This window comes from Esox lucius, chromosome 21, assembly GCF_011004845.1.
Source record: "Esox lucius isolate fEsoLuc1 chromosome 21, fEsoLuc1.pri, whole genome shotgun sequence".
Lineage (NCBI taxonomy): Eukaryota > Metazoa > Chordata > Actinopteri > Esociformes > Esocidae > Esox > Esox lucius.
The window spans coordinates 11,376,757-11,385,240 of NC_047589.1; the positions used below are offsets into that span (position 1 = coordinate 11,376,757).

General features: G+C 40.2%; 1 long non-coding RNA gene across 1 annotated transcript in view; it reads left to right on the plus strand.

Annotated features, from left to right (window-relative positions):
* LOC117593599 overlaps positions 1–6,279 on the plus strand; it is a 106,203-nt gene extending 99,924 nt beyond the window's left edge. The window contains exons 2-3 of the long non-coding RNA XR_004575033.1: positions 4,173–4,220; positions 6,137–6,279. This is a non-coding gene — a long non-coding RNA (uncharacterized LOC117593599). The remainder of the gene's footprint in view (positions 1–4,172; positions 4,221–6,136) is intronic.
* The last annotated feature ends 2,205 nt before the right edge of the window (positions 6,280–8,484 follow it).

The window sequence follows — 8,484 nt, forward strand, 5'->3', positions numbered from 1 at the left end:
GTTCCTCCTTTCCCAGTGTATGTTGTCGTTATTTGTTTTGGCGTAAGCCTTGTGTTACGGTTGTGCCGTTTGATCGTGATTAGTTTTTCTTTTGCCATGTTTGGTTCTTTTATTAAATGTCCTTTGTTCTCCAGGTACTTCTGTCCTGCCTCCACAATGACTATGCACTGTGACTAAAACATTTTTTTTTTTTCACTAAGTTAAAATAAAATGCCATAAAATGAAACATACCTTTGATGCCATACCTAAGTTGAACTCTATCATTTCTATCATTATTAAGGATAACGCCAGAACCTGATCACTTCAGCGTCTATGTATATGTCATGTTTCTCTGGAAGCCATAAATTGTGAATAGCATTTTTTTGGGTGCTGCATATTTTTATCTTTTAGTTTATCTCGTAATTTCAAGATTATATCTTGTTATAACAAAATAGTATCATGAAATAATAAAATAAAAAATAGAAAAAATTTTCTTGTTGTTTTGAGATACTATCTAATTAAGACAAGTTAAACCTGTCAGATGCATGAGATGCAGCAGCAAAAAATAAGTTTGTTTTTATTTCAACATAAACAAATTCATTGGTATGCAAAGCATCTCATGCATGTCTCTTTATTTTCAGAAAGTAAATGGTTGTATTCCTTCCTGTTTTTTTTTTTTCAAGCATTTGTTTTGCATACGGAAATTATCAGCTACAGAACATCCTTGAGAGTTATCAGCTGTTGATAACATTGTCGGGTTTCTTTGTAACAGCAAAGGCAGCTTTCTGAGGCCAAGTCAAAGCTGAAAAGAATAGCCTAACTCACCGACTCATAGAAGGCTAGAAACCTAGATGCTAGATGTTAGATGTTACTGACAACACATGATCAAAAATGTAAGGAAAACAACCATCCACTTTCTCAAAATAAAGATAGATGCATGCGATGCTTTGCATATCAATTAATCAGAGATTTATTTTTATTTTTATAAAAACACAAAAAACTATTTATTTTGCATCTGCATCTCTTCGTCATTTTGAGACATTATCTCATTATAACTAGATACTATCTCGAAATTATGAGAAACGTAATCACCTTACAGTTCAGGGCTTCCATATGGTTTCCTACGTGTAAGGCTGTCAAAACAGTTCTGCAGATCAAAAGCTAAGTACAAAGAAAATCCAGATTTTACCCATGTATTTTACATGTTTTAGGAAAACTACAACCTACTTTAGGGAGTGCGCTTGACTTTCTGGATTTTTAAAAACGGCTGTTCCTGTAAATAAAATTATTTTTTTCTGTTAGAGCTTTTTTGCCACACTGGCTGCTACAAGTGACGACCCTCTTGTAGACTTGGCCAATTATAACTTTCTTTACCAGACATGAAAGGTGTTTTGTTCACAAGATAACTATGAATAAGAATGGACTAATTAATGATAGATTTACAGTATGATTGACAAGGCAGAGCCTATGGTGGATCAGTGTATTCGTTTTCAATTTGATCGGGGATTAACCCAGGTAGAAATTCCATTATTACAGTTACTCCCTGATAATACTGATTAGATGCTGTTCAAACATCACTGTGAACAGTAAACCAGATGCATGTCATAAGAATGTGTCAGTATCTGGTTTGTTCTGCAAACAAGTCAGTTCCAACAGCTTCCCCTTAACAAAGCCCGGCCTATTTTCCATTCATGTAACTTCACTATTACATATATAATGCATACATTTCTTCCTTGTGCTCTGAAATAAAGACTGTTTTGTTCTTGTTGTTGTTTAAATATTCAAAGCTTGTGCTTGAACACCCGCTTACTTGAACTCCAGCATCTAAAGCAAGGTCAGAATAAAGAGTGTCTTTCCACCTGGAGACATCTTCACACGGTACCCAACCATTCCCACGGGAGGAAACTACGACACTGACATCTACCTACTGTACATAATTAAAGGTATACAGATTGCTGTACTGATCATAGTGTTTAAAAGAAGAGTAAAGCAGTGTTTCCTCCGTGCAACGAAGTATAGTCTGGGATGAAGAAACATGTCTGTGCATGTTCCTAACTGTCTCAGGAGGATCCGAAATCACCAGCATTGGGAGAAAATGTCCCAGATGTGCCTGTACATGATCACCAGAGCAACAAGCCTTAGTTATTGGATGTTGGTAGGCTCATTTTAGAGGACACCTTTCTGACATCTGACAGTGGAGTCCAATGGACAGATCTAACACGAGGGAGGGCATTCTGGCCCACCCCTCCTCCCTCCTCCTATCCCTCCAGCTCCCATCCCCTTCCACCTCTGCGATTCTGTCAGATCCAGGCAGGTTACAAGATCTGAAAGGGCGGGGGAGGGGGGGGGGTTCTCTCAAAGAGGACATATTGGAGGGGGGCAGTGAGAGATCAAACAAACCAGTGTAGAGGTGAGACAGAGAATAGGCTGCTGAACGGATCTCGTTTCAATGCACAGTGCACTTCCTTTATTCGTCTCACACTATTAAGGGTCAAGGGTGCAATTTGGGTGCACCACCGTCCCATGGACTGGGGAGGGATCCTCCAGGGATTCAGACTCAGGGTGAGGGGAGAGATGAGCCCTGACATTAAGACTTCACGGCTTCTCCACTGTGCCCTCCATGCTGGGATCCAACACACAGTTTGGTTTTCCACCGTGTCAGTCATTACAATCTACCCTCCAAAAATGTAATTCTACTGTCCTTTTTGGCTGCTGCGATATGGATTGGTTTACGATGAGGAGACTATAAAGCAATCCGGCAAAGGAAAAATAATTAGGAGGAAACATATTTCAGAAGGAGAAAGTTTGAAAATGGTTACTGGAGTTTGTTCTAGCCAAAACAGCGGAAACAATATCTTACATGTAATAATTTTCTATTGTTGACATACAACCGAAGGTTACTTTATTATGGCTGGCTAGAGAAACATTCGGGAAGGTAATAAAAAAAAAAAAATACTTTACCACATGGTATGACCTCTGAACTCTAACCACCATTAGGGAGGATGTGGTTGACAACTGAACTGTGTGGGTGAGCGTGTGCGGGTCGTTAGTGTGTATGCACAAGCTTTTGGTTGTTTGTGCCTTCGCCGAGCCCTCACGGTACCCCATTGCTTTGCACCTGATAGCTCATCCTTTTATTCCCTGCTTGTGATTGTGGTAGGTTGTCAGAGGGCCCCTACCATTTGACACTGTACACCTGTTGGGACAAATCCGATACTCCCTGATAATGGATTAGAGTTCAAAGAGGAGCCTGTGAGCAGGACACTATTCCAGAGGTTTCAGAGGTTTCAGAAGCAATCTAGTAAATCTACACACATACTTAAAGTGGAACAGACAAGGAACATGAGCACGCACGGCAGGTTTGTAGACACACACACACACACTCTTGTGGAAGGCACAGCGTGCAGCTTTTAAAGACGTTAGCGCTGGAGACATTCCAAAGGTGAGATAGAGAGTGGAGCCGTTAAGGAGAAGGTACAGTAACCTAATGGTTTTGTGAGTCAGATTTACGACGCCTCATCTCTTCATTTTCATCCCTCCATTTCTACAACAGGTTTCATTTCATTTTATATTTGAGGTCTCCAACCACACAGAGAGGGATTGAGTCATTTTCCACGGCTGACTTTTTTTTTTTTTTTTACTGTAAGGGTTAGAGAGAGTACACCGTTAGGGATATTTCTTTGGGTCGGGAGGAGACTAATACCGTAAAATGTAATCACTTTAAAACAGGACCAAGGGTAAACTTCAGTCCCTCACGTAGCCCTGGTTATGATGTTGACCTTGTCTGAGGGTTGATTGGCTGTTTAAGTACGCGTGAGCCCAATAAACAGGTTGTTACATAGAAATTGTTTGAATATTAAGGTATCCAATCACTGATCCTTCTTACAATTTCCAGGTTACAGCAAGGTTTATCGTGACTTACTAATAATATTATAGCAATTCTAGACAGCACTCGTGACATTGTTTTACTGTAAATAATAGGTGTAAGTCCAGAAAATGCAAACCCACTGTATTTATACTCTATTATACTCTCATTTGGACAAAATAAATAAATTGGGGTTGTTGAAATCTGTATCAGTAATTGTTCTCTAATGTGTATATTTGTATGTTATTTGTAATATTATAATGTGTATGTATGTATATTTGTTTTTATTGAACTGTGGTACTGTTTGGTACATTGCTTTTGTTCTCAGGGCACCTGGAGACCTTGGTGTTAATCGGGCGTTGCTGCATAAATAAAGGTTAAATAAGGTGTTTTACACCCTTACACATACACATACACACGCAGTTGCACGTGGGTGAGCTGTCGCTTCATGACATCTCCCCTGCGCCTATTGAAAGCTAATGAACTGACTGAGCCACGCAACAATTATCATGAGGTTTGGTATTCTACTCGACACTCTGACACACACACACACACCAGCACACACCCCATCCCCATGCCCTCTGATCTGATCTCTACAGAGACACAGCCCAAAGCTCCCCCACACCGTTCAAATCAACCATTTGGAAATTGATTTCTGCATATGGCCTTGCGTGTTTGAATTGTCCTCCTCAAGAAGTTAGAGAGAGAGAGAGGAAAAAGCTTGGGTAAATCAATTTAAATTAAAATTAGTTTCAGTCTATTGCTTTAAACAACTGTCATTTTGAATAGATTTATTGCCTGAGAGCTACGACAAAAAGGGAGAGAAGACATGATTGCTTACATAATCCCAAGAGGGGATGACATTATTCACCATCTCAAGTTAGAGTGGCAGAATGTAGCAAGTACAATATAGCTAGCTAGATGTGCTGAAGCGTGATGGAGGTGGGGTCTTTGAATTGCTGTGGGAGGTTTTGCACACATACACTCCGATATACGCATACTTGAGTACAGCGACCAATGTACACAGCGTATACGGTGATATGGGATGCTCTTGCAATGGAATGGAAGGAAAGATAATGCATATTGTGCATTAGAAATCAATGGATGCTGAGTTTTCTAATCTTATGCTGCTCTAATTCATGTCATTACAACAAATGTATTCCTTAAAAAAAGAACATCTATGGCGTTACAGACTAACACCCTATCGGTGATGGTGAGATGAGCAGACAGGTGGGGAGTGTGCATGAATGACTCATGACACTTTGACATTTACCTTTGCTAAATCTTTAGAGACGGCATTAATACGCTTACAAACAATCCTAGTGAAGACAAGAAGACATTGTATCTCCACTACGTAGAGTAAACAATGAGAAATATACAATAGCTGCAATGCAAGTATAGCGCTTGTTAAGGGTTTGCCCATTTCAGGACACAACATTTTGAGTATGTGACAATATTTGAACCTGGCTGACATTTTAGACCAGGCCGTGATCAATATGCCAAGCAATAAAGATTTTAACAGTAAATGCAAAGTAGGATTCATGAATTCAAGGTGCATTGCATCCTGAAGATGCAGGGCACTCAAAAATAAATAAATAAAACAAAAGATGTCCAATAAAATGCTATTGTGGTTTACCCAAAACACCAGCTTTGGACATCGTGGGAAGTGTTTGGACCAGACCACCAGAAATCCACATTTCTTATCTTCTAAACCTAATCTAAATTTCTCATACCTGTAACTTTAACCTCAACAACCTAAACTTCATGCCTAAATACACCCTAGCCCTAATGCCAAATCCTGCCCCAAAACCTAACATGTAATGCTTAAACCTAAAAGTAATTATATTTCTAAAACAATACCCAATTGCAAGTTTTACCCTAAATCTAACCCCTAAACCAAAAAAAATATTTTACTTGTGGTAATAGTTTAAGAGATTGATCCTTGTACAGCCTTAAACCATCGACATCCACAATGCCCTAGCTAGCAAGGTGCAAGTTGGTTACACAGGCAAAGTTGGTTCCTAGTGGACAGGCAGGAAATTGGCCTCCAGTCCTTGCTAACAGTAGAACTGACACATTTTGCAATGAATCTGTTCAATAATGACTATCTGCATGTATTATTGACTTTTGGAGATTACTAAGTGTCATTCATGTGTGTTGTGATATGGTGACTCTGAACTTTTAACATTGATATTGCTTTTAGGAAAATAGGCATGTAACCCACATCAAACATGAAACCTTACTTCTACATGAGCTCCCAGAAAATGGCTTTGTTTGTTTTGGGTTTTTCAGGTATTGAAGCCAAAGAACAATCTACAGTGTGGACGATAAAGTATAATTTTTGTTCATAATGCACTGGAAAAGGATACAAATGCGCTATTCTGAAAAGTGGAACTGTCCCTTTAATACCCTACATTTACTCAAGCAATTAAAGTTAAAATCGGTTGCTACGTTATTGTCTTCTCCTAAGTAGAAAACACTTCTGAGTTTGCTGGCCTGATGTCCCTACTAATATATCTTTGTTCTCTTCCTGTCTTGCTGACCTAAAAGTACGATGTTCCTTCCTCCCACCTGAAATAATTATCAACATTAGAACTACAAATATGAGCATAAACTGAATTCCACTTAGTATGGAAGACACTTTTGCTTGCACGAAGTGTGATTTTGTTTTGGCAAAATTCAATTAAAAGATCATCATTTGTGTAACTATGCAAGCATTTCAAGTCATTTTGGAAAGTTATATGTTTTGATAGAAAAACATGGAAAACTAAACACTCAAACACTCAATCTCAAGACTGGCCGAGGTACAGTACTTAAACATAAATGTTCGTGTTTTCAAGTTTTTAAGACATATGAAGTTTACTTTGGTCTCCTTCACCTTGGTTACATTTCTGTTTCGGTTTTACAAAGCACATTATTTGAACAGTGAAGGACTTCTGCAGTCCTTCAATTTGGAATTTACAACGCTATTGATTTCCACACAATCCAAACGTGTCACATCTCTGCAGACAAAAGCATTATTTTATTAGCCTTCCAGCTGTACCTGGGAGGATCAAGCCATTGATTGACTGTCAGCAATGTGGAGAGATGGACAGATTATGAAGGACAACATGCAGAGAAACTCCATGTTCTTCTTGCTTAGTGCCCTTCTGTCCATACCACCTTTCTTGTCTACCCCCCCCACCCCCCCTCCCCCCAACAACAACCCTTAACCTTAGGGCCGAACCCCAACCGTGACATTAGACCTTAACATTGTCTTACCAAGCACTATCCTTAATAACCATAATCCAGAAAGATTGGGGAAGAAATGCTCAGAGAGGTGGATAAAAACAGGGAGCGATGGAGAGAGAAAGGTGGCAGTGGTATGGCCACTAGAGTGTACATGTAGCTGCTTAATGAATTTGGTCACAGCACCCCACAATAAAATCTTTATCCTTGGGGGATGAGGGTGGAGGCAGGGGGCTTGGCACAGGAGAGCAGTCGTGTTTCAGAGAGGGTGAAAAATAGAAATCCCTGTGTCCCCCTGTTGGCTTTCTCTCACGTCAGCTGCCTTGGCTACAGATTTGGTTGCCAGCAAGCCCCCGAACTACAGCTCTCAACCCGTAGACCCCCGAATCCCCCCACCTCCCACCAGCTCCAACATTCATTTTGTCTCCAAGTAGACTCGATCTCATTAACACACACACACACACAAAGTGTTCTATCTCGGTCCCTCTCTCTCTCAGTCTACCCTCCCCTCTTGCTCTCCACAGCAACTCTTTTCTCTCCGACCCTTGTTACACATCAGACAACAATGACAACAGCAATGTCACTGTCAATAACACTGCTCATATACAGAAAATGGATTATATTCACGAATAAATTTGACAGCTTACCGTGTGTTGTTATGGCTGTGTATCTAATAAAACTTGCCCTCAATTGTTAATGCTTGTAATTGATATACAGCTGATGTACAGTATTCTGCATACAGTTTGTGTATAGGTGCTGTGTCTATGAACACATTTTAGTTTAGTTCAAGGAACATTTCTGTTATTTTGACTGGTCAAGTCTTATGAGAATTTATGGGAATCGTTAATTTGTTGTAATTTCCCACATTCAAATTCAACAAAGAAGGACAAATCCTACCTCGTGTTGCACACCGCAGCCCCTCGTCAACTCGAGGACTTCCAAAGTTTACTTCTTCACTCTGGTTCTGCTTTTTAGCTCATTTCCATTCTTTATATCTTTTTTTTTCTTTTTCCTGTCTGTCTGTCTTTCTCTCTGCAATTACAAATGTGTACCTTCCGCTGATCACACGTGTCTGCCGAATGGTCTGGCGCAATCAGAAGATGTGCGTTAAAGGAGGAGAGGAAGGAGTAGATCAAGGGGAAGAATGTGACAGACACCTCCTGATCAGCTCAGCTGCCTCCTCTAGTTCTCTGCTCCTGCCCTTCGCGCAGGGCGACTGAGTGTGAAACAAAGTAATCTTCAGGTGAAAAGAGTATCTCCCTTCCTCCTTTCTTTTTTTTGTTCTCTATCTTGCTGTCCTCAGGTCGCTCAATTTTTTGCACGGCACTGCATGATCGATGAACTCCAGGACTGTCTCTCTCCCTCCCTGACTCTATCCATTCTGTGCGTGATGCACTTCTGCTGCTCCAGCC